General features: G+C 41.8%; 1 protein-coding gene across 1 annotated transcript in view; it reads right to left on the minus strand.

Moving 5' to 3' along the window:
- LOC105833134 (leucine-rich repeat-containing protein 24) overlaps positions 1–27046 on the minus strand; it is a 100120-nt gene that overhangs the window by 12584 nt on the left and 60490 nt on the right. Inside the window, exon 2 of the mRNA XM_012674607.3 lies at positions 24627–24670. The gene's annotated coding sequence lies outside the window, so the exon portion shown is untranslated. The remainder of the gene's footprint in view (positions 1–24626; positions 24671–27046) is intronic.

Raw genomic sequence — 27046 nt, forward strand, 5'->3', positions numbered from 1 at the left:
ATTCGCAGAGGCTTAAATTTAATACACCTATTTGATTTAGATACGCAATTTTTCATGAATACAAAGAAACTGATTTTATCTTAAAGCACCCCATAAATCATCCCTTCTTCCCGTCCGTCGGACTGTTGGAGTCTCAAGCCGTCTTTTCGCGATCATATTTGGGTGATCAAAAGCGGACGCGTGACATCCGCCGGCAATCACTTTTAACGGGACTCGCTCCGTCGAGCCATGAAATTACTGAATCATCATTGAACCGTCCTTTGCCTTTGCGGCTACTCGTCCGAGGAAAGGACGAAAGGATCTGAAATAGCACCGTGAAGTAGACGCATTTCCCTATTACGTGCGTCGTTGGTCCCCTCCGCGAGTTGAATCGCCAAGCAGCGGCATCGGCGACGGTGATGACAACGGCGACGACGACGGCGACGATGACGACGGGTTCACCGGCAACGCTTGACGTAGCTCGACGTTAAGCCGACGGCGGATATCGTCGACGTCTGAAAATTCGCGCGGACGTAATTCGTTGCGGAATCTGCCATCAGGCGGAGCTTACGAGATTTAATACGCCCGTTAGTCGGCGTAGATGCAATTTAATCTGACCCACCAGCGGTTGCGCTGTGAGAGCTAAGCACGGATCATAAAATGATGAAATGTGTCCCTTTCTCGATCCCGCATCCCCCCCCCTCTCTCTCTCTCTCTCTCTCTCACCCTACTTTGTGCGAAAGACATCGATTCGATAACTGTCCTCGGAAATACATGGAGAAACCCGGGTATCATTCCTAATAATCTAGATCTTCATACCCGTTACAGTCTGAAGAGAAATTAAAGAAATAAAGCAGGATCTATGAAATAATAATTTCACGTAAAGTAGTCGACTTATTTAATTTATTTTCCATATAAATGCTCGCACATTTTATCGCGCCACACAGCTTACTAGGTCGACTCTTATACGCGACTTTTTGTTCGTAAAACAGCGTAGTAAATGTCGGTCGCGCATCATAATGCCAAGGCAGGTTTACGCCCGACGAAATTTCAAGCGCAGAGACTTCGTTATTTTCGGCCACGAGCTGCTTGTTACCCCCTTAATGAGAAATGTTAACGTCGCCAAGACTTTTTAAATTAGCGTTGTAATTAGCCAACGTGCGCGCGTTTTTTGTCCCAGAGTACGAGTTTCCGTCGAGTACTCCGGCAAAATTCGTGAACGGTACGTCGGCTCGTTTTCTGCTCATCTCGCCGACAGAAATGACATTCTCTCGCGTGCCGCTTTTTCATTTTCGGCTTACGTTGTCGGCAACGTGGACTTGCCTTTTTCCCAACGTCGTCGATACAGTTAAAAGTAAATTGTTATTGACTTTGGCTAAGTGTTAACTATCACTAAGTGTTTTATGTACGGCATTGTTATACGTTCTGTTTAGCGTGTAGGTAATTTCAATTAATAAAAAAAAAAAAAAACATTTTAATTTAATTGACTTGCACTCTAAATAAGACCAAAGGAATAGCGCAGCAGTTAAACCTGAAACAGCCCTTGAATGCGAGCATCGGTCGTCGGATGCCGTCAACGCTTTTTTTCACCATTGTCGCCATTTTACGATCACGGACATTCCTCATCCCCGTTCCGGGCTTCGATGTCTCCCACGGGAGACGACGAGCGACAATAAGCGACTCGGGACGGCAAACTAGCGAGCAACAACATGAGTGGTGGTGCCTGGTCTCGCGGTCGGTTGTATTCCAACGAGATTACGAGGCCGTGATGCAAATATGGCGGAGCGTACGACGTGTGAAATATGCAGCCGGATGCAAACGGCTTCGCCGCAAAGTCCGACCGAATCGCCTCTGCGGAGGTTATTCCGAGGTAACGAAACTCCGGCCGCGGGTGAAATTTCGCTCGCGGCGTTATCATCCCCTAATTTATACACGGAGCTCACGTACCGATTTTCCGAAAACGGTCTCGCACGATAACACTCGACTCGAATTGTCGAAAATTCATCTCTCTTTCCCACCGACACCGCATTTTCTAAATCCGACTTATATTGTAATAAATAGAGTTTAATGTTGAAGCCGCTAAACAAACATCAGACAGTGGGACAGGATACAATGAATATTGCATGGTATGATAAATATTTTACCAAAGGTCCAAACAACCGCGAAGAGAAATAAGGGAATGTTTGGAGGGACCAATACGTTTACCACGTGTGGGGGAAACGATACGTCTCGTCGAAAGGGCGGCGGAGAAGGGTAGAGAAGGGGAATATACGAGAACATATCGCACGCCGTTTGTTGTGCGCCACGTCGCGTCGTGCCGGCGGTGTAAACGGGGTGAAAGGGGTGTACGGGGAATTGTAGAGGTTGGAAAACTCAAAGTGGAGGCGCCGCGACGCCGTTCCGGCCAGCCGACGCCCCGCGCGTTGCTGGGGGGAAAAAAAGAAAAAGATAAAAAAAGAAAAACAAAGATTTGAAAAACCGCATCGCCGAGCGTGCTACGATGTCTGCTCGCGAGAATTTGCGAACGTTCGAGACGCACGAAACTGTGTTACAGGATTTAATTCGTCGACAAAGGAAGTTAGACGAAAAAGAGAGAGAGAGAGAGAGAGAGAGAGAGAGAGAGAGAGAGAGAGAGAGAGAGAGAGAGAGAGAAGCTGATATAAAGACCAGCGCGACAAGTAAACTATTTCTACAACTTATGCGACACAATACATGTCCATGCAACGTCATTTCGAGCAACTCGGAGTCTCTGGAATGTTTAATTAGCTTTTGATAGCTTCAAGAATTTGCTTGCTCCTTTACACGTGACTGTAGTTAACAATGTAATTTTAATAAATGAATCTCGTAACTTACACGTGACTAAGTGTGCCCCCGTTGGGAAACTCCCGCGAACGTTGTCGCGCGGACTTTGTCAATTTTCATATTGATTTAAATGAGAAAGTACAGGACGGAGCTGAACTTGCCAAGCTTCTCCTGCGAGCTTAATGCCGAAAGTCTCTAAGCTCTTCACGGAACATCGCTTAGGTAACTACTTGCGTCATTGGCATAATCCGCCGCACGATACATTACACAGACGTTATAGAGACATCTTATGTTCAATATTATATGAGCTATCTCCACTAATAATGACAAAGGTTTATACGGGGGGCAGTAAATAATGAAAAATATCCCCTGGCAAAAGAAAATTGCGATTTTCAAGATTCAAGAGCATTGGAGCGAGAACTAAATACCCCACGTTTGAATAAAGCTCGCCCTACGAACGGCCTCCGCTCGCAGAAGCTCTCGGGTAAGAGCTATTGATTTCTTGGCAAACAACACGAAGAAAAGCTGTGCGGCTAGCCGAACGCAACACATTGCCTGCGTTAATGGTAGCCTGTGTGCTACTTTCGACTAATCGATTCTGCAGAAGAATAGCGCGTGTGTGAACGAAGGGCTGAACGGTCCGTGTACCAACTTCGACTGATTACTCCGTTTCTAATTCGTCTGAGTGGATGGAGCGTGCAGATGTCGAAAACCGCGAGTCTTATCCAGCACTCTCTCATCGAGTATTTCGTAAGGAAAATCAACGTGTGTGTTTTCCGAGCCTCAAAATTCTTGGCAATGTACTCCTCGGAATTCAAAGAATTCACATTCGACTTTCGTTACAAATCTAATAAAGTTATGTATTGTCGAATAGATACGTAGATGTTAAAAACAACAAAAGTGTCACAGAAGGCAAACAAAAAATGTAATTTATGATAATCAATGGCATTAGCTATGGCAACGTCTTCCTATCGTTAAAAAAAGTCAAAATACGATTTTAATTAATCTTAAACGAATCTTTTTATTACTGAGTCAACGTTGTTTTTTAGATTGTCGATGGATACATAAAACGTGTATTTAAATCTAAATCTTTTTATTTTAATAATCGAATAACTAGAGGTAATAAAGCGATATGACTTAACTAGATAAGTTTAAATTTAGATCAATATTTACACTTGAAACAAAGATCTATACTCTCTTCGATCTTTTCCAAACAGTTTTCCTGAACATTTCACTCTATTATAACTAATATAACATATTTAGTAGCACATTACACACAATTATACATGACAAACATTTACAAAACCCCTCGAGCCCTCAGTAGAATGAGATCTCATGGAATAATCTCACACTCGATTTATAGCAAAAACTCATAACAAAGTTTTTCCCTAAAAAGTTAATATAAACTAACGCCTTCAGAATGTCTCATATATTGTTTTTGCTAACATAATTCTACTTTATGCACTACATCACGACTGAAGACTGAATGGCGGCAAGATGCTTCAATATAGGTGGAAAGATAAAAAGTTTCACCTCACTGACCAAGTCCTGGCAAAATGATCCCCGTCACCATTTCCTTCGTCATGAACGGTCGAGTTCTTTTTTCTTTCCTCACAACGCTTGCCATTTATGATGTAATAAAGCGAATTGCGAATTCCCTTTGGCTCATCTCGAACAGAAGGAAAGATCGATATAGATATCTCGCAAATGGACAACTCCCATTATTAAGTGCAAATAGACACTATCATCGCTGAGATTTTACGGGTAGCAGTGTTATCTTATCTTTGTCGTGTTTCAGTGCAAAAAAATTCGAAATACACGTTGATTGCACCAATAAATGTACGTGTACGTGTATGTATCGTTCGGCCGATGTTCCACTTGCTCGATCATACGCGAAGCGAATTGCATTTTTATGTGCCTAGAACGGGATCATTCTTGTTTCCATTCGAGTTTACGGGGTTGTATTGTCACGATGAACAAACTATTTTTCAACAGAGATTCACCCATGAATTTTTCCAACTCTTTCAAACTTACAATACACGATAGTCACGAAAGTTTATGGATCTATATGTATGTATGTATGTATGTAGGGCCCGAAGATATAATGTCCATAGATTCTAAAACAAACAGTTTTAAAGACTCGCGTGAATCTACGAATGCGGGGATCTAATAGTAACCAGCATCTAAGAAGCTGTACAGAGAACGGAGTGCTCTCGTCCCCGAATAATAAGCTTCACAAGCGGGTCTACTGTGCAACTGTTTCGTCTAACAATGGTGGCGTAAATAAGTTACGCTCAGAGATGGCACGATGCTCCTTTTGAACGAGGAGAATACGCTTACGGTGGTGAATTTGTAATTTCGCGCGTCTTGCTGTGACCTAGACTACCATCCTGAGATTCAGGAGAATCTGCTAGCATCGCAGTAACGGCAAGATAGTCCCGTAGATCTCCTATAAAACGAGGAATTCTCAGCGTAGTAACGCGAGTCGCGTTAACCCCAAAGTTCTTCGCAAAATTTTCATTACCGCGTCTCTACACACCTCACTACGTACACGAGAATTTACGTAATTTCTTCTTTACACGTGAGTTATGCGCCAACGTTCACATTTCAATCAAGGAGACGAGAAATTCCATAAGAGAATCGCCGATAGAATATTGAAGTAAAGCCAATATAAAGTTTCAACCAGCTAAGCTACGATATCCATGGGAGGAAGTTTCTCGCTGTTTATCGCCGAGAGACGTCTCGCTGATCACGTGTCAAACGCAGCGGATGTAAACAAACCAAGTTTGATATCCGGGCCGCCCATTTGGCGCTGAATGCGGTTCTACGTGTTAGTCGTGCGAGCGTAAACACAGGAAGGGTCTCGCGTTCAGACGACCCGACTTAATGTTAAGTGTCAGGTGCGAATACGGGGCGAAGTGTCAAACTTGGCGACACCCGCGCTAACTCGCTCGAATAACGTTATAACGAAATTTCCCAAGTTGCCGCGGCGAGCGAGGCCTACGTCGTGTGTCTCCCGCTACAGTTAGGGCTTTATTCTATTTCATGACGATCGAGCTATCGTCCCACCATAACGAGTTTATGATTGTAGTACACACACACACACACACACACACACACACACACACACACACACACACACACACACACACACACACACACACACACACACACACACACACACACACACACACACACACACACACACACACACACAGATCCGCGTGCGACGTGTCGATCGCACTCCCCCCTCCGCGGAGATTCAAAAGGATTGCATGTAAAGTTTACCACCCGTAGACGGATCATAGATTCCATAATTCTTAGCTGTTCTGTAGCTATTCGAGATTCCACCGATTCTAACTCTCCTTGAATTCTAACTTCCATAGATCTTAGTTTCTACAGACTTCAAACTTCACGGAAGTTCGGTTCCGCAGAGATCGTTCTCACAGATCTTACACGCTGTAACTCTAAGCTTCCATAGATCATAGAATCCATGGATCCGAAATTCCATAGGTACTGGATTTCAGTAGTTGGAACAAATTTGAGAAACGAGGCTATCTCTGCCGCGCTTTCCACGATTACTTCCTCCTCGCTTTGTATTTCATCCTGTCAATTCCTGCGTTGATCGATCCTCGATTCGATAGAAATTCCCGCAATTTACGATGTCGCTGACTTGGTGAGGCTTTCAAAGTAACAGAGTGCCGTTCTTTGTAGTCACGATACGTGCGTCCTGTTAAATGGTCAAAGTGCATATGGTATAAAATCATGATAATTTCCCCTCTCTTGGCTGTCGCATCCGCTCAAAGCGACCACACGCTCGCAAAGCTTTCCTGCGCAGCCGACCACTTAATATACAGGCGAACTTGAAGAAATAATTAGCTACGTCGGATCTCAAGTGTTTTCTTGAAAATTCGTGGCGGATGGCGCGCTCGCCACAGATGGTACTCTGTCGTTAAACGAACCGACAATAGAGCATAGAGTAAAGGCAGAGAGGTTACAAAAGAGAACTGTAGAATTAATTGGTATGGAAATGTCAGCCTTAAGTTTAATTACGAGACTCAGAAATGTTTCCAATGGCGGTGGCGATATCTTCCGGACGCGTACACGTGTTGTCTTTCTCATACGAGACGAAGCGGTGCGTTCTCATTGTCGCAAATCAAATCTGTCCTCGGCTCTCGGTCTATTCTGTCGAGCTTGTCGAGAAATTGCGGCATTTTCAGAGAAGCTTGTTTGACCCATTCAGAATGGTCGCGCGATAATTTGCGCGATTCGTACGCGACCGTTTCTTGTGAAAAGACCGCTGATACACGCGTCACCGAAAACGCGCACGGAATCGTTTATGAAGCCATGTTTATATCCGTTGTTGATGCAAAGAATGTTTTATCGATGGGATCTCAATTACAAAAAAAAGGAATTTTTTAGAAATTTTAAGACTAGATGTCGAGATAAAAAAATTTTCTAATTGTAATATTTACCGTTATAATATGATGAGAACGGTTTCTGTATTCGCTGATAATAGAGAATTCGAGTTTCAACAGAAATTGCAGTGCACGATGACGCGATTTAATGTCACGTGCGACTTATTTCTCGCGTCAGCGTGCAAGGAATCACATCACAAAGCCCAACGTTACGCTTTTGACACATAAATAAATAAAATTAACCCCGTTTGTTAATTAGATTCGCAGAAATGCCTTTGTGCCTATGACACGACATGCTCTTCCAAAATAAACAAAAATCTCCCTTGTGATTCGTTATTAATTTACCGCGTTCCAAGAATTCGTGTCCGAAAGCTCGTCTCGACATTTTTACGATAACTAATTAAAGAGAATCACGGAGCAAAATTAATTCATCAAAAGACGGGTTACATGCATCACGTTAAGCATGTGTTTCATAAAAATTTCAACGAGCCAGCTACTCGAGCAAACGCTTTGACACAAAAAGGGAGACCCAATTTTTCGCCTAATCGCCGTCATTTTATTATTATACAAAAGATAACAAACTTTCAAGCAGTTTTAACAGTTAGATAAAGAGAGAATATTTCAAATTATTTACGATAATTTAATTGACAAAGATATCATGAGCGGTTAATCCGCTCAAGTCTACCATCAAAAGGAGAATGCGCCAAGAACAGTGGGAGCTCATCCTGTCTATAGGATACACAACTGCGGCAAGTTTCCAACACGCTTTTCCCCTCTTCCGCGTTTATAGCGGTGCAAAATGACAAAGTTTCTCACCTGTGTAGGTAGACATTAGGGAAACGCTGCTTTAATATCTTAATGGAGTGAGCGATTGGCGAATGAATAAATTTAAGTATATTTTCGAGACAGAAAATCGAGCTCGAAGAGCGTCGGAAGTGGATGAAAAGGGAATAGCATGGGTATGCGAAGGAAAAGAAAGAGAAACTTCACGGTTGGTCGAGTGGCGAATACCACTAATGGAATTCGCAAAATCGTTAAGATTGGCGGAGACCGTTGGACGTGAGAGAAAAATTTTAGGTTAATTAAGATTGATGAATTTAAATCGAGCACGTAGAGAAAGAGAGAGAGAGAGAGAGAGAGAGAGAGAGAGAGAGAGAGAAGGAGAGAGAGAGAGAGAGAGAGAGAGAGAGAGAGAGAGAAGAAACGAGGAATATCGCCTCAAAGCTTGGTTCAAAAGTGGAATTAATCGAGTAACAATGCCACCTTACAGTTACTATTTTCCAATATTATTGCAGATTTCATTTGAGACTCAATAATCGTCGATATTCTTGCCCTACAGAGGCTGTCGCATGATACCGTTCGCATTATACAAACAACTCACGGAAAATGGGCGCAATGGCGAAGACGACGGGATAATCTAGTTGACCCAGCGAACTTTGGTGTCGAATCCGTTTGCATATTAAACGAATGTAATCGGCGACTTTAAATGGAACAGATGAGGCACGTTTTCCGCATTAACTAAACACAGTCACGAGCTGCGGACGATTAAAGGGGACGAAGCGGACACGAGCAAGAATGTCTTCCCTTTCCCTTGGCCTGACCCAGCCCCTCCCAATACATCCTTACACATCCAACCCATCCTTTTAATTCGATTCCTTTCCCTCCGACACTTTGGCTCGGCGTCTCGTGAAGTTTCTCGTATTTGTTCCCGCGACGACATCGACAATCGATTCGAAGAGTTTCTACGTTCACCTAAACTTGGATGCTCGCTCGACTTCCGACAATTGCTGATGGCACAAATCGCCGCTCCCCGACAGTTATGTGTCGGACAATAGCGATCGCCGAGTACGATCGTTGTCGGTTCACCGAGGACAAGGCAGATACCTAAACTAGTGGCGTTATCGAGACACCGAGTGTTCGACATGCGGGAAAATGACATTTCGCTAGATAGTCTGGACTACCCACAGGTAATAAAATCGCGCACGTGAGAGAGTCGGTTGAAATATCTCGAATTGCCTCTCGAAAATTAATATGACATCATCCATTATTCACGGATTAAAAATCTCATTTTCTTGGAAATGTTTGCACGTGCGTCACAACTGTACTAATTATTCGAACAAAATAAAATAATTTACATTTGTTAGAGACGCCACTTTGTATGTTTTTTTTTTACGCGCAAAAGCATCCGTGTAATAAAAATTTACATCAACGCTGATGTCTACGCTTGCGGAAACGCAGCGTGATTCAAAAATTAGCAACTTGATTCGATTTTCCCTTCCCAGCTCGCAAACTTCCTTGCTTGTCAGGGACCCATCTACAATCTCCACGTCGAAACTTCCGGCAAACTCCGGCGCCGACGTATTTGTTCCGCCGGGACAAAACGAGAATCGATCGCGAGATCTCGCCGCGAGACGAAAACCGGAGGGCGACGATAAAGTTTGATAAGCGGACGCGTCTCGGCGCTTCTTTCTCTCGGGGAAGAGATCGATGCCGCCGTAATTAAACGGAAATCGAACAGCGAGAATCGCGCTATTGAACGTTTTTCATCCACCGTTGTTGTGCACCATCTCACCGGACGAGTTTATCGTCACCGCGATAAGCGCAGTCAAATTTAATTAGCGTTTAATTAAGTTTGTTTCATCGCACGGTGTATTCACGTACAAATAATAAATATTGATTATATCGATGCGCATATCGATGAAAATACAAGCCCACACTCTTTTTAATCATTTTAACTATTTCATTAAGATACCATAAGTGATTCTCAATAAATGGATCTTGATTATACCGATATTTTCAAACGTATTAAAATAATTTTGTTTAGTAAAAAAAAATGGGCACGAAAAGCAAGAAGATTGAGATACCATCAAGCGAGAAAACCATCGTCTCGGGTGCAGCGCGATGAACAGAAATACAAACGAAATAGTAAACGTTGCAGACATTGCGAGTTTCTCAAAGACGCAGTTTGCATCGTCGATTCTCCGCAACTACAAATTCGTTGTACGAGCGCAAGTGAAAATCACGTCGTCGAATATTTACCGAAACGTCGGTCGCGCCAAACGTGAGAAAACAACAACGGCAGGGAATAAGAAATAGCGAGAGTACAGTACTCATAATAATCGCATAATGTCATGTGGAATGGGTACAAGGGCTTGGAATTGTCCTCCTTCCTGTGACTTGCTCGAAACTATGAAAAAAACATATATATATAATGAATAATTTCGCGATAATCGGTAGTGAGAAACTTTTCGTCGTCGCAGCCAGTTCCATTCGCGTTATCTACTCACTACATTTTTCCCGGGACAGGTGTTTTTAACATTAATCCCATTCGCCGCTCTCCAATCCCATCCGACCGCGCGTCGTCATCATAATAAGATAAAAACAGAGTAGTGTCTCTTGAAACATGTCTGACGTCGCGAAACACGAGAAGGCGTCACGAAACGCGAAGCCGCGTCTTCGCGTTGCCCGCGTCTTCGCCCTCGTCGCCGACTCGTTCGAGCAGAGACAAATCGCCTGCAGGCTCACCGATAACCGCATTAACGGCTGCCTCCTCGCCATAGTCTTCGTCTTCGTCCTCGTCCTCGTCCTCGTCCTCGTCCTCGTTCTCATCGTCGTCTTCATCGTCGTCATTCTCGTCGTCGTGGTTTCGTTTTCCGGCCCGCTTATTCTTGAAGAAAGTACCGCAAGCAGTAGAAGAACCGCCACTTCACCTTCAAGATACTTTTGCGTCCCTTTTTCTAGCCTGCCTCTCAGTCGACGTCCCGTCTTCCTCTTCTCGTCATCCCCCTTTGCGCCAGAGAACGAGTAGCGGCGAGTGGCGAGAGAAAAGGGTTGAAACCCGCGCGGATGACTCCGTCCGTCGCAGCGAAAAGGAGACTATAGGGTCGGCGGGAAGTCGTAGGACGAAAAGGGAGAAGGGAAAAAACGCACGAGCGGTGAAGAGGGCGCGGTGACAAAAAAAGAAGACGAGGGAAAATGCAACGAGGAAAGACCCCGAAGAAAGTGGTGGAACTTTCCCGCCGCCGCTGTCTGTTACTCATTTCTCCTTCTTTCCTTCCTTCACTCCTCCCTCCCTCCCTCCTCCCTCAACTCCCTTCGCGAGAGCCGCTGCATTATTCATGACTTTGTCAACGTCGCTTGCCGCTGTATTTTTACGGCATTATACTTGGAAAAATTCCGCGCCGAGGAAACTCGATATACAGCCGCGAGTGCACGCGGTGTCCTGAGAAGGACACGCGTGTCCTGTGTGTATCTGCGGCGAAGGGCGAATCCAATAAGGTATTGGGTTGGATGTCCAACACGCGAGGATCAGGAGAAATGGAACAAATCTTACTATCTTACTCTTATGGTTTACGCGAAAATGAATACTATAATAACAGAGATACATTGGACGCGAAGCCCAGTAAAATATAATAAATAAAAATATTAGAAAAATAATCATGGAAAAAAAATTGATTCGTCACGCAAAATACAACATTTATTACCGCAAAAAGGATGTTATAAAAGTTAGCATAGCAATTAATATTTACATTAAATAGAGATTTAAGCTTCACGCATTTGTTTAACGTATTAAACTATCGTGATCACGATCTGGAAAAAGCATTCTTGCGTAAACGTAATAAGTAATAAATTACTAGATTTCACGGTAATTTTTCGATAAAGGGAATTTCATGCTAATTAATAGAATAATTAATACATAGCAGAAATTCGCGGAACGGATTAAATATCAATTAAATATTGCTATTATGCGATCTCGTAAATGGACATAAAATTCGTGAAAGCGTAGTATAAGCATTACTTAATGATAAATTGTTAAAATTCACAGCGACGAAAATTTTGCAGCTTGATAATTGATATACCTAATAAAAATTCAAAATTCATTTCCGATGCGGTTATTAAATTATCGTGGTCGCGGAAAAAGAGCGCGACTTTTGCCCCGATAGTAAATAACGCAATGAAAAAAAAAATAGTCGCGCGCAAGAACAATCGCGTGGCGGGACAATTCAAGTCTTTTGTTCGTCGAATTTTTGTCAGTTCGATCGGATCCTCGATGTCCCAGAAATACAACGGTTACAGCACGCCGCGAAAGAGGAACACGAACGAACACACGAAGCGCGCACGCGTTCTCACACGCGTCCTCCGTGACCGAAATAAATGGGAGTACTCCACCCATCCTATTCTTTTTCCCCACCATCCTTCTGTTGGTCCCGTTTTCGTCCTCTTCTCTTCCTCTCTCTCTCTCTCTCTCTCTCTCTCTCTCTCTCTCTCTCTCTCTCTCTCTCTCTCTCTCTCTTGGCGGGCGTTTCCGTTGGTTTTGCCGCTGTGAGTAACGACACCTGTCCGACTTTGTAATGCCCGTGTTGGATATATTTTCTGACAGATGTACAAGGATCTCTCGTTGGCAATTAGTCGCTGGCAAATCGCGCAAAGAGCGACACGCGCGAGTCCCGACGTTCTGGCAGTCGCGCGATTTGTAGCCGTCCATCATATTCCCTGTCGTAACGCGCCCCGCAAGTTCGAAAGATGAGAGATTTTGAGAAGTTACCGCGCATATAGCACTAAATTGTAAAATTGTACGGTCTCTAAATTGCAAAATCGGTGTATTATAACTAATTTGCAGTGGTATACTTATAGCTGTGATAATTAGCGAGTGTTCACTGACTTTTAGTGATCTTTACTTTAGAATTAGTGAATAATCACTGAAAGATCAATGTATTTTCACTAATTTTACTGATTTTTCGGCGATTGTAATTTAGAGAGTACCTCTATGCGCTCGGACTGCAACAATTCGAGCAATATCTTCTCTCACGCGAAAATTTCACGGGTAAATGACTTTGCAACGTTTGACGGCGAGCGTGATCGCGCGACAACATTCTATCGAAAGACTAATGAGACGGCCGTGTGACGCGGCAAAAAGCCCCGAGTAAATCGCCAAGCACAGTCGAAGCGGCGCGCTCTCTCGACGCCGCGGAATTAATGGAACATTATGTAACCGATAGAGAGAAAGAGAGAGAGAGAGAGAGAGAGAGAGAGGCGGGATAATAGGAAAATCCTTCTGTCTGGAATTCTCCCGTCGATGACGCAACAAACAACGTCGGCCGTCCGTCCGTCCGTCCGTCCGGCGAAATAACGTCCGCGTCAAGCCTCTTCCGGAGAGAGAGTACCACAGCTAACAGGAGGGTTGTTCTAGTCGGCTGGGCGCCTATTGCCTATTGTTCGCATAAAGATAATAGACGCTCATCCACGTTCCCTCCCTTGCCTCCGTGCTCGCTCGATGAAATTCTCTGTTATTTCTATTATCCTCCTTTCGTTATTATCGGAAACTCGGTTACAGAGCTAAATCCCCCAGAAATACATTTAATTCGTATCGACATTTGCTAAAGTCTTACACCCTCGCATGCGGCAAATCGACAGTTTCCACTGACGAACCGCCTCGAGATTGAACGAGTAATTTTCCCCCGATAAGTTCGATTAGCGTTCCGGCTTGCGCCGGCTTAAAATTGCCAGATGGTGAAAAATCTTTTGTCCGGGCACAATGCGCGCGGTGGCACATTGTCATTCAAGTGGCTCGAGCCTCGAGCTATTGCAGCTTCGCCGAGTGACCTCAATCGCCGCGTGTTCTTGGCAGCGGCAGCTTCAGCTTTCTGCAAATCGAATCGTCTTTGATATCGATGTTAATCAGGAATGATGGCTGACGAGAAAATTATACGCGGCACCGATGCAATCGACGCGAATGAGAGGCAGAATCGTTTCCCACGCTTCGCTGAGCCTGTCTTAATTATGTTATTATCTTTTACATTATTATATTCTAATTATTTTACTTTACGAACTTTTATCCGCTGCACTCGAGAGTTAAATCAGCAACGATCTTCTCGCTCAATGAAAGCGGTTATGCTACCGTTGCCTCACGGACACGTTGCCAATCGAGGCCGCCAGTCGAATGGTCGAAACTTCATCGTGATCGAATTGTATCGTAATCGAATCAATCTCTTTCGTCGCCGTAGCGAAAAAGGGCCGGCCCGACTACCATTTTTACGAGATCCATCACTCTGAAATATGCCGGGCGCGCTCGTCGTGACGAGGAGCGATCTAATCGCTCGGTTGAAAGACTATCGATCGGAATATTACTCCGAGCGCATTTTCGAAAAAATCAAAATAATCGCGATCTCTCTCGAAATTCCCGGCGATTGGCATATTCGGTGTAATATCACTGAGGCAACGTGATATTACTCCCACGTAACTACCACTTACAAAGCGCGCGAGCAAAGTATCAATAGTACCGATAGTACAGCGTGATATAATAGTTAACGCGCGCACTCCCTGTGAAGTTGTGACCTCATGGTTTATTCAAAGGGCCGCGCCACCGCCATTCGCGAACGCGAACTCCGGATGCAGCTCGGCGCGCGGATACGCAACGACGACAGTTCGCGGATAATCAAGTCGTTAATGCGCCGCATCGGCCGCGCGCCAAGTTGCTCGATCCGGAGGCGGGAAAACTTTCGTTTGCCGGCCTCGGTCGCGGAAAAGCGCTCGCACGTACGCAGTTTAGCGTTCGCGCGGAGCTGCACTTACGCCGCGGGATGCATGTTAAAGCGGGGCACTTTGGAGTTTCTCTGGGAAATGGGAAAACTCGCGTTTCTCCTCCCCTCTCCCCCCCCCCCCTCTCTCTCTCTCTCTCCCACCCTCGCCGACTCTCGCGCGACCACCCTCGCAGAGGGTGCTGCCTGCATTATTAATCTCGATGGCCGTGCGATGAAACGGACGCCGCCGTGCAATTGCGGCACGAACGACACTACGACAATTAAGGGCGCGTTGCGTTCGAGGAATTTACATGAGAATTTCCGAGATCAAGGAAAGAATGCACAAAAGTCGCAAGAGACACGAAACTGTGACTTTGATACGTATCTAACGCTCGATGCGTTCGTCCTTGTTACACGTCGAGATTAAATGTAATTTTTGTATTAAAAGAAAATAAAGCACAATAACGTCTATTAAACAGTTAAAAAGAAACCTTTTTACAAATTCAAGCAAGAGAATAATTATTTCTCTCGTAATTTCTCTCTTTATGTCAAGAATACAATTCCGATTTCTACAAAATGCTCTATCATGTTAGAACTCTGAGAAATTTAATATTAAAGCTGTAAAAGAGTTAACGTACTTCTTGACATATTTTTTCCATATTATAATGCTGTACCTCTATACTACGTATCGGAAAAATCTTGTTCTATTCAAAATGAGATGTATTGTTGGCATTTTTCATTCTAATAAGAAATTTAATGCAACTATTAAGATGAATAAATAAATATTAACATTTCTTAGGGAATTCAACATTCGTTGAATAATCATAGGTCTAACAATAATTTATACAAATTTCATACAGTATACATATTCCTCCATCGTGCTTTTAAATCACACACCGATTACTGACTCGGTTTTAAAATACAATTTTTAGGAATGTAATATTACATTGTTAAATTTATAATTAATTTAATATTATTAGTATTATTAATATCTTCCACAAGGAATTTATTGGGAAAAATAAAAGAACGAAAGAATGTCCGTCTCTGATGAGAAAGCCTAGGTGGAAATATTTAAATTCTCAAGAGATATTTATTGCAAATAAAATTAAAATTAATAAATACAATGTGATGAATCTCCAATATTCGGTAGATTGACTTTAATGTATATTTTTATCCGTAATTTTTCCAGCAATACAATAAATCTAATAGTTGATTACGAAACTCTTGCTAACTTTAATCTTTACAACAAGTTTCTCTTGAGAGTGACAAGTTTTAATAAACTTCATTTACATTTAATTTTGAATAAAACTTTTCTAGCACATCATATACCGCAACGAAGTTCAAGATAGTTCTTCCTTTCTTGCATCAACTTTAAATTTCTTTAAAATTGTAACATATCATAACATTATTTAGATTTAAATCGCATAAAAATTCTTCCCTTTAATAAAGTCCCTCTTTCTGCGTATTGAGTTGCATAACATTACGGAATTAGGTCAGCGATCAAACACACAGGAAATATTTCGCATTAGTCGAACGATATCTGGTACGGATAATTAACGTTAGTCGGGGTCCGCGATTAATAATAGTTGACGAACGCGTCAAACGCGCCGCGCAATTAAACGCGCTTGTCGCGCGGATATATTATAATAATTTTCGTAGCGCGCTCGCGGCACTTATTTACACGCGCGCCGACATAATTGATGCCATTCGGCCGCCGTTCGGGCATTATATCGCGGCTGTTTACATTAATTCACCGGTAGAAATGATAGCGCGCATAATTTCGGGCTGCATGGCGAATCGCGATCTCGCGTCCGAGCAACGTGGATTACCTAACATTGCACGATGCGACGAGAGAGTGGACCTGCCGCATAATAATGCGATGCTCGATGGAATAATAATAATCCCCGATGCTATCACAACGGTGTCCTGATCTTCTTAACGCTGTAATTTGATCCGAGGATGCATACGTCAATCGGATACAAACGGTCGTTATCGCCATTACGGTCAACCTCATTTGTAACCTCATCGATATATTGTAATTATATAATCGACAACTTGGCTTTTGATGCAATAATTGTCGTTTACCACGAATACTCAGCAATGTCGTACGGCGAAACGACTCCTTTTCCGAACCACCCAGTATCTTCTTTCGCGCTCTTTATATTCTCTCCTGCATGTATTATGCATTCATTCTTCGCTGAGCCGACGCGAATAAAATTGTTTACAGAATAGACACCGCGCGTGGGGCAAATAATCAAATGAAGCTTCATGGAAGAATCGCACGCGAACATAAATCCTAAATTACTTGCATCTCGGAAAATAAAAAAAGAACCCGGGGAAAAAACGTATCCCTTGATACGAGCCCCAGCCGCGGCTGGTCGCGAAATATAGACGACGAACATTTCAATCCGCGTCCCGAGAAAAAAAATATACGGGCCGGCAATGTAATTTAATTCGCTCTCCTCTAAGCGGCAACGGCCGCGGCGCACGGCGGTGGCGTGCGCGCTCGAGACTCAACGGGCGACTCGCCGTTCGTTAGCCCTGTATACCTTATGTTAGCATAATCTTTTATTACATAGCCGCAAAAAAGTTCCGGTCTCGCCACTAGCACTTAATTAAGTTTCCCTCCCTCGAGGAACGTCCTCTTCCTCTTGTTATTAAAGAATCTCTAACTACCTTCACTCGCCTCGCTTCGCGCACGAAACTTCCGCCCGTAATGTCCGCTTCACGCGAGACCTGGTATCGGGGCAAGCTGCACCTTGTATCGGTAGCTGCAGCTTGCCCTGTAGTTGCATGTGGTCACCAGTTTACCGCGCGATCGTTCGGCGTACATCGTATTCAGAAATAATTACGATCGACGTACGGTACAATGACATTACTGTCTCCAACGTCGACACGAATGACTTTTGATTTGACTACTTCGGGCGGAGCAAGCGAGCGACCGATGACGTTTGAAATTTCGATTAATTCGAGCATGGCGATTAATGCTCTCTGCAAAAAAAAACAGCCATGGAAGTTGAGGGAAAGAGGAAAAGACGGAAAGACAGGGGAATCTCGCGCTTTGTAATCTGGAGTCAATCTCCGGAGAGCAGAACGGCTATCATTTTCCTTCGATTAGAAGCAATCGATAGTCACATTCGGCCGGAAGAAGCGCAACAAACGTGAGCTTCGCTTCCGGGAACGGCGGCCTAGAAGAGTTCCCCAGGTCGTCCCCTCTCGACGACAGCGAAGAGAAACGAAAGGCTGTTGCTAATGACGATTAATAACTCGGCGGGTCTCGAAAGGAATTGATTATGATCGGGAACGTGCAAAGTGATTTGCCATTGAAAATGTGTGCGCGCGCGCATTGATGTGCGCCCGAGCGTCGCACCGATCCCCATCGAGATACTTAGAAAGCGCCAAGGGAAAGGTCGTTCCAACGGCGGAATGTTTTATGGAGCGGCGATGCTGGCGCGTTCATTAACGAAATGCATTTTCGCGAAATTGACAATTTCCAACGGATTTCTTGCGTATACGATCGGAAAGGTACAGAAATGCAGCGTGCATTTCCAATTATCAATTCATAAACATCGCGGACCTCCGATACCGATCATCGTAAATATTGTTCAGACAGATATAAATTGATATAATATAGCGTTTGTAAAACGGTATACTCTTGATGCATTTATTTTTCATCAGTATGGAAATAGAGAGGGACGCTAATCCGATCCTTCGCCATAATTTAATTAAGTTTGTGATGAGCCAAAAATGGACGAGCGGATAAAACCGCGCGACGTTTCGCGTGAAATAATCTAATAAAACTTTTGCGAGCCTCCATCGCTCGTCGCCTGTCGATCGAATTTTGTGAGACGGGCCACCGCGAGCGGACATTTTCGGAGCCGCAATCAAGCGGATTGGCTTTTTCAGTTCGGGCAATTCCTACGGCAAACCGAGAGACCGCCGGCCGTGCCATACTAAAATCAACACAAGCCGCTAGTAGGATTTAATATAGATCCGAGTTTCCGCTAAAATGCAGAGGAAGCCAACATATCCGACGGCTTCCTCTTCGCTTTAACCGCCATACACGAGTATTTCCAGCTTCAAACAAAAAAATATTTCTAGATTGCACGAAACACTACATGGTGTTTACCGTCATCAAAAGACACAATTGCTATTCCGTCGATTTTTCTCTCCCCTTCGTTTTTCGATATCTCTTCCTTCATCTCTCTTTCTCAAACGTAAAAAAAAAAGGAAAATAAACATAAAACCGCTTGCAGACCGCTTCGTAAACATTTTACTCAGATTAAAAAAGTTCAGCGAGCATCGCTTAGGTACGCAGTTACCTGGAATTCCGCGTGAGCTTTCAATTAAATCACGAATTTAAGCTACTAACAACTTTAACTACTAATATAAAAAAAAGACTTCTGGTAACGCCGTGTTAAGCGGCAGAAAAATCGAACGCACTTGAAAGCCACCGGGAAGGTGCGTTTTTTAATCTTTATCTCTAATAGTTTATATTTATCCAGTGTATCGAGCGTGAGATAAAAAACATTGAAACTTTTTAAGAATAATATTATTTTCATATTATTGCGTACATAATTGAAAATCTAAATATTGAATTTAATGAAATTACAAAATTATATTATTATGAAATGCTATTGCATGTCAGGGGATATCGCGGGATTTCTTACTGATCCAATTAATCTCCGTTTCTTCGTTATTACGTCTCGCGCTTTCAGTTTGACACGAGAATTGTCAGGAGAGAACGAAATTCCGTCTGTTCGTCCAACCGTCGCGACGATAACGCAGGGGATGAGATGACATACGCCATCATCCCGCGGGCTTATCAGCGAAGCATAAAGCCGCTCTAGTTATGGTCGCGATAAACTGCCGCAAAACTCAATAGCGGCCTTCTTATAGCACGTAGTTAATGCAACACGTCAGGTTCATATCTACTGGCCATTTATAGCAACGATATGCACTTGTACGAGGAGGAGGATGACGGAACGACGAGGGTGAGGTGGTAAACATTAACTCGCCCTGTTACAACCCCCCCTCTACCCTCCTCTTCTCGTAACATCTGCATACGCGGTATAAAAAAGTTCGACCAGCCCTTTATCGCCCCTTGCGGGAAATTCGAGTTGGTAATTACGGTATTCAAAGTTTCACCCTAGCGCGATAGGGCGATCATTACAGGTACCACATCGTAATAAAATAACGATATATAGATACGCGCGCGCGCGCGCGTTTCTCGGAAATCGATCGAACGAGCTGATTGTGGTGGTTTAGATGCCATCAGGTAAATGGCACAAATTGCGACTGCGAGATAATTACACGTAAAATAACGATCTAATAACTTCGATACTTTTTACCTTGCTGCGCGAATGGAACAGATGAAAGACAAAAAGAATCGACGCATTATATATAACTACGAGGCAAGAAACTGACCTAAACCTGCTGGCCCGTAAAACGCGACTATCGCGAGAAGATTTTAACATAATTGTACAAGACATTTATTTACCATGGGGAGACTGTAGTTCCACAAATTACACCGAAACGAGATTAATGCCCGGCGGAAAAACTATCTGATGAAATAAAACGTCGCCGGGAGGCTATTTATAACAGGCGAGGCGAGGTATCAACACGCGCGATCACTTTGCCGGCGAAGTCATAATCGCAAATAATTAGCGCGAGAGAGCTTACGCCGCCGCCGTCGCGCGCCATCGGTCTCTCTGCTCGCGCAGATCGTATCCTATCGGCTTATTAAGTTGCCACCGTCGAGCATACTGTGCCAGTGGCGTGCTATAATTTCCGTAGGGTTATACCGTACTTTAAAGACGTACTAAAGCCTCCTCCTTCTCCCTCAATCCCACTACTCCCAACACCGCAAAAGCAAGTGGATAAGTAAGAGGGCTACAGACGAGGGCGCGAGAAACTGTCTTCTTCTTCTTCTTCTTCTTCTTCTTCCTCCTTCCTCCATTTCCTCCTCCTTCTCTCTTCTCTACCCTTCCTTCAACTTTCTCATTCCCTAAGTCCCTCTCCCCGATACCCTCTATCTATCTCCCGTAGAGATAGAGAGATAAATTGTTTGGCGAGAGGGCTCGCCGCTCAAAAGTTTTGCGATATTTCCACTGTTAGTTAAAATTAGTGGAGTTCCCGAAGGCAATTCTGATAACGCTATCTCCCGTCCATAATGCCCATCCTCCATCGCACATTTCCGTCCCTCCCGCGGTATCTTCTGGTCCGTCTCTTTCTTTCCGTGGCTTATATCGCTAACACCTTGAATCGCGCGAAATTTCTCACGAGAAACGCAATAAGCTTCAAAGACGTATTTCTGTGGCGACTTTGGGGTAAATTTTCACGATAGAGGTTTAATTCGTAGATTTAATCTAAGCTTTTTTTTAAAAAAAAAGATATTATTACATTGATTCAAAAGATACACATTTCGCTTATCGATTAAATGAAATGAAACGCGAAGTAGAATCGTATCTCGACCAAGGCATGCAGGCTTGCGGAATGGCGCAGCGCTTATCGGAGTCCGGCGTCATCGGTGTCGACAATTAGCGGAGTTTAATCGCCGCTCGGTCAGCTGTAATTAAGGGTCTCGCTTCTCCACCGAGTGTGACAAAAAGGAGAATGCACGAATTAAAGCCGGGATTGGAGCGCAAAAACTGCGTGCAGATGTACTTGCCATGCTCGAGTGACATAGCTAGCTTGCGTCATATCGCGATTAAATCAAAATTTCACTTTAACAAAAAGAAATGGCGTCGCTTTAACAAACGTTTTGTTAAATACTTGAGAAATTGACAGCATTAAGTACGTCGTTAAATCACTTTATAAAAACAAGAAAGTTTTCTATAAAAGTTTTCTAAAAGTTAAAAAAGGTTAACCTAATTAGTAACTGTGTATGTGTGTACGAATGAGCCTAAAAGTTTTTTCTAGGCAAAGAACCTGTTATTTAGCCGAAGAAGGAACGTGAGAGCGCAATCTCTCCTTTTAATAAGACACTCGATAATTTTAATCCTTCAGTCGCTTCTCCATTCTCTCCCGCTTAATAGAATTTGTAACTTGGGGATTATGCGCAGATATACGGGATATCTATGCCCGACCGCGCTTCCATTTTATGCAGAACCAAAAGTCGGCGGACTCTATAATCTAATGGTCTTGATTTAATGAAAATTATGGGGCTTTTGTTCATACTCTACCATATATGTATGTTCATATCACCAAATACATATATATATATATATATATATATATATATATATATATATATATATATTTAAACATTTATATGTTAAATATATTTAAAAATATTTTAAAAATTATATATATATATATACATCATTTTTTAATTTAATATTTAATAGTAAATTTATTTAATTGTCTATAATATGTCTCTGTCATTTTTCTCTTTTCTTTAGACTTCATATATAAAATAATTAAACTATACCAATGTAGACAGTTCTAAAATATCTTGATAAATCTCGACATCGAATTGTCGAAAACACGCGGTGTATCGAAACACTGAAATTTATCAAGAGATGCGATTGTGTCTCGTGTGAATGACACGATCGTATCTCCACGAGCAAAACCAGTTTTTGTCTCTATACGCAAGTCATTTAGATTATAATCATTGTGTCTAATCGAATATCTAAATTAATTAGATTTCTTACAAGCTTAATCGATAAGCCGAGATTTCGATTATATAATTTGTTTTCAATCAAATTTTAGAACTGCATTTAATTAATTATTCACTATTTGACGCTATTTGACGATAAAACGACATACTAAGAAGATTGTGAAACAGAAGACAAGATGCTATTTCGAATGACGATAAATTATATTTAATCACACAATATCTGCAAGCATAAAAGCTTTTATTCAGTGCTCGTAAAATATTAAAAGAAGTGTAGATTTATTATGCCAAAATATGACAGGCAAAAAGTACTAAATATATTGCATTGCAAAATTTGGTAAATTGTGTGTACGAATAGTATATATACAATGACAAATTTAGAGGACCATTTGATGTGTAAATATCCATTAATAATAGCAAATATACGAGAAAAAGTTAGACAAAATTAAATATCATGATATTCATAAATATCATAAGAAAGTTTATTGCAATTGCATTTTAAGAATATTTCTCGGATTAAGAATGGGTTAGCGCTACACTTAAAAACACTGCAATACCAATTTTCAAAAAGAAATAAAAGCACAAAAAAAACATGTATGTAATAACACCTACAACAATTGTAATAGCTCAAAAAAATAATTAAACAAGTTTTCATCATAATTAAAATTTTAATGAGACATTTAACATGTTTGTTTTATAAATGTTGTAAATATTAGAGTTAAATAACCGTATTTAACTAAATACGAAGATCTGTTAATCCAAATTTGCTACCAGCTGTGTTTAGTATCTAAATATTCAATGATTGATTGAAATTCCCGTATTTGAATAATTATGTAAGCATTATCAAATGCAAATGGTATTTGAATTTGAAGATTCAATTTTTCAGATATTTGAATAATAAGCCCAAATTCGATCTATAATGTATCCATATAGTTGAAGTATAACTTTATGACCAATACTAATTATTTTAGTGCGATTTTCGCTTTCTTAATCATTTTATTTAAGGGATTAAACAGTTAAAGATTAATAGACAGTATTGAGTTAAATTTGAAAATGGTTGTTGAAAAATGAATAATATCAAATAACAGCAGCTCATTTATGCTTATGATATCTCAAAAAGCAACATCAATAAAGAACCAACCCTAACATATAATTTCCTTTGTATTACATAAACATTATTAACGTAAAATGATTTTACTAATTAGATATGTTCATGTATTTTATGCAATTTGTTAACTATTTCATTAACTATAATTATTATTATTATTATTATTTGTACCTTTTACATCAGCAAATTACACATAAAGGATAGCGAATATAAATCAACTGTGATTGCACAGAACATTAAATTATTCGTTCGAAACAAGTGCAAACCCAAGTACGATCAGTAAGTTCGGGTTCCGATTAAACTTCGTTAATTATCACGACAACGATATTTATCTCCAACTCAAATAAAACGTGCTAGCGGCTTGCTATTGCGTTCAGCACAACGTCCATAATAGACAAAAAGGGTCGATAACCATCGCGTCATATGGTTCGGCAAAAAGTCTCTATTAACAGCTGCGCGCTCCCGTGACTCTAATCTTTCTTATCCAATTTTATGGTCGAACGAGCAATCTTTGACACTTGAGACGTCCCGCGTCGTGTTCAATGACGCGCCCTCCTTTGACAGATGTCGATTCTCCGTTCTACGTGAAAATTCAAACCGAGGTACATTCACTAAGCTTACCTGATGATAACGCAAGCTAGAAGCGAACGGTTACTCACTTGACAACGGGTACTGTCATTATTACCACCTTTGATATGAAAATCGTGGCAAATTCCAAATTAAAGCTACGTTGAAATAAATTTTGCTAGGTTGCACCCGCACGACGTGTTCGCATCTATACGTTCCCGCGTGTATTAGACGATGTCACAAAGCTTGCGTTTTCCCGTCTCGCAAGCTTACCTCTCGAGCTTTTTGCCGTTTCTCGCAGCTTTTCGCAAGCGAGCGAATCGAGTAAATGCGATCTGTGCGTTCATGCGATATCTCGCGTTGCGTACCGAATGTACGCGCTTTACGCGAATTGTCGACAGGACGCAAATTTTCGCCGTAGCGATATAATTAATTATAATAATCGGTGCGCCGAGGGAGTCAGGGAAGATCGTCGGAGAACAATAGCAATTTTGAGTTCCAATGCGGCAAAGTCTTGCGAGTTTACCGAGATATCTAGCTCTCGCAGGGAGTTGGCTAGAAATTTGAATTTCGACTTCGAGAGAAGGAACTTGAAACAAGAAGGAGAGTCTTACCTTCAAGGACGGCCTGGTCCTTATCTCCTCGTTGGCCCACCGATCTGCAACAATAAAGAGAGAACAATGAAGGGAAAACTACAATGATAGAGTCCGTTTCCTTTAACTTATACTAGAGCGTATTGTAGTAAAAATTAAACGGTAAATATGCACGTTGTGTACAACATCGTTATCGCAACAATTTAGATCGCCGGCACAGTAAACTTGCTATAAACTTCCTGCTTGAATAATAACACAATTTTATGTTGGCATAATATTTACGAAACATCGCAGCTGCGCCAACAGCAACTGCTTTACTCTTTTACGAGAAACCGAAGGTAACGCTACCACAATAACGGGATATCCGGCAAAAGGATCACCGCGCGGCGACATTAATCCTTTGTGCGAGGCGAACTTGACGAAGAGTAACAGGCGGAAATAAGCGATCCCTGTCACGAGGCGAGGAACAGAAGAAATACCTATAAGCCGATACCGAAAGAATTAGCCGGCTATGAGAACGCCATTTCAGCGAGTTGTTGCAAACTTTCGTAAGCTTCGTGCTAACTAGAGACGCGGAGAAACAAGACTTATAAACTGTAATGCTTGTGACTCTTGCCGATCTAAGTCTTCACGCGCACCGAACCGAATATTCTTATCGTACCGCACAGAACACACAGTGCAGAAAACCAATTATTTTATTTCTATCCACCATCTACGTCTCGAGGCACACACTTATTTTAAATAAACGACTACTTGGAACGACTACTAAAAGCCTCCACATCTGATTGTTTTAAAGTTTTAAGTTTGGATTTGCGAGTTGAGAAAGATGAAAGTCTTTAAAAGTCCATAGAGTTCATAGTAAAGAGCTGAAAGTTATTAATTTACTTGCATTTTAACTCGTATTATAAAAAAGAATGTAGTGAGATTTTAAAGAGATAAATTTGAAATTTCATAATGCTTATCAAAATAAAAAGATTAAATTATATAAATTTTGTAGAATATATTATATCGTATATCGTATACATTTCATATTAAAAAGAGAAATTGTGTGAGAAATTAGAGATTTCTTCCTTGTTTTTATTCACAAAAACTGTTGCATCAATATACGTACAATGACATACGTGGCATGGCTTAATCTCCCACATCAATCAGTTGATGATACTGTAAATTCGACTTTTCGATTTCGAACACGTTTTCCGGAACAGCTCCCCGAATGAAACGAGCTTTTGTTCAGATCACGGTAGTAGATACCTTGAAATGGCCAGTTTAAAATGTATTCTTTCTCAGAATTGATCTCTCTTCTTTCAAAGAATCAAAGCTTTCCTCGAACGAATTCTATTTAATTCGCAGTGTCTTTCCTTCTATAAAAGTGTGTCTACACAAAGACAATTTTATTAAAAAATACTTTAGTAAGCTGTAAGCTCGGACCAAAAAGTAAAAATTATAAAAATTTTTACTATGTCTTTTATCAATTTGTCATACTAATATATATGTATATATCTTGTAATTTAGTCTCCTTCAACTACTAGCAAAGAAACAGCAAACTAGCAAAGAAAAAAGCGAGATATCGAGACCCCCACCCCCCCCTCTCTCTCTCTCTCTCTCTCTCTCTCTCTCTTACGTACAGTTTTAGTTTGGAGTTGGTTACTGATCTTACGATCGCGCGAAAGGGTGAAGAAAGGGATGGAACCAAGCTGAGGCGAAAGCCGGGATGAGGTGAACAGAGGCTCCGTGGTATTCAGTCAGAGATGCGGCAGTTAAAAGCCTCGCACAGTCTGCAAGTTTCTGGCAATGGCGATGGCGATACTTAGGAGTGATTTGAGATTTAAGGTCGGTGCCATTCATCGCTAAAAGCTTCATATCTGAGCGGCTGTCGGTTTTAATGATTAATACAGCTCGTCGCTCAAGGATTAAGTCGTAGTAGATAGGCGACGTGGCTGACTTTACGTGCGGGGAGAAAGCAGGAGAGAGTCGCGCGCAAGGCTGAAAGGATCAACTGAATCGAGTTATATTTTTATCTAAATTTCGTTCTCAAATCACGGATCTTCAGAAACATCACCGTGATGCCATAAAGTTAGCGAGATAAAAAGTTTACATAAAGCGCGTAGAAGACACAAAATAATTTGTGCATTTGTATATTTGAATCTGATTATGCAATTATTTAGTGCTGAAAATTAGGAGATATTCTCGTGAATTAGAGAATATTCTGGGAGTCTCCGAGAAAATAAGAATTCGCGGAGGCGAGTAATTCATACATGTATTACCATACAATTTTCTTTCCCGCTTCATGCCTAATGAACCAATTTTCTTCGCTATCTATATAGCTTCACCGTATAGAGTCTCACTGTTATTTCTTTTTATTTCTATTTTCTACTTTTTTTACTTTGAAAGGATAATTTAAATTAGGCGTAATTGTAGAAGTACAAAAAAGCAATGGTTCA

This window comes from Monomorium pharaonis, chromosome 1 (assembly GCF_013373865.1).
Source record: "Monomorium pharaonis isolate MP-MQ-018 chromosome 1, ASM1337386v2, whole genome shotgun sequence".
Classification (NCBI taxonomy): Eukaryota; Metazoa; Arthropoda; class Insecta; order Hymenoptera; family Formicidae; genus Monomorium; species Monomorium pharaonis.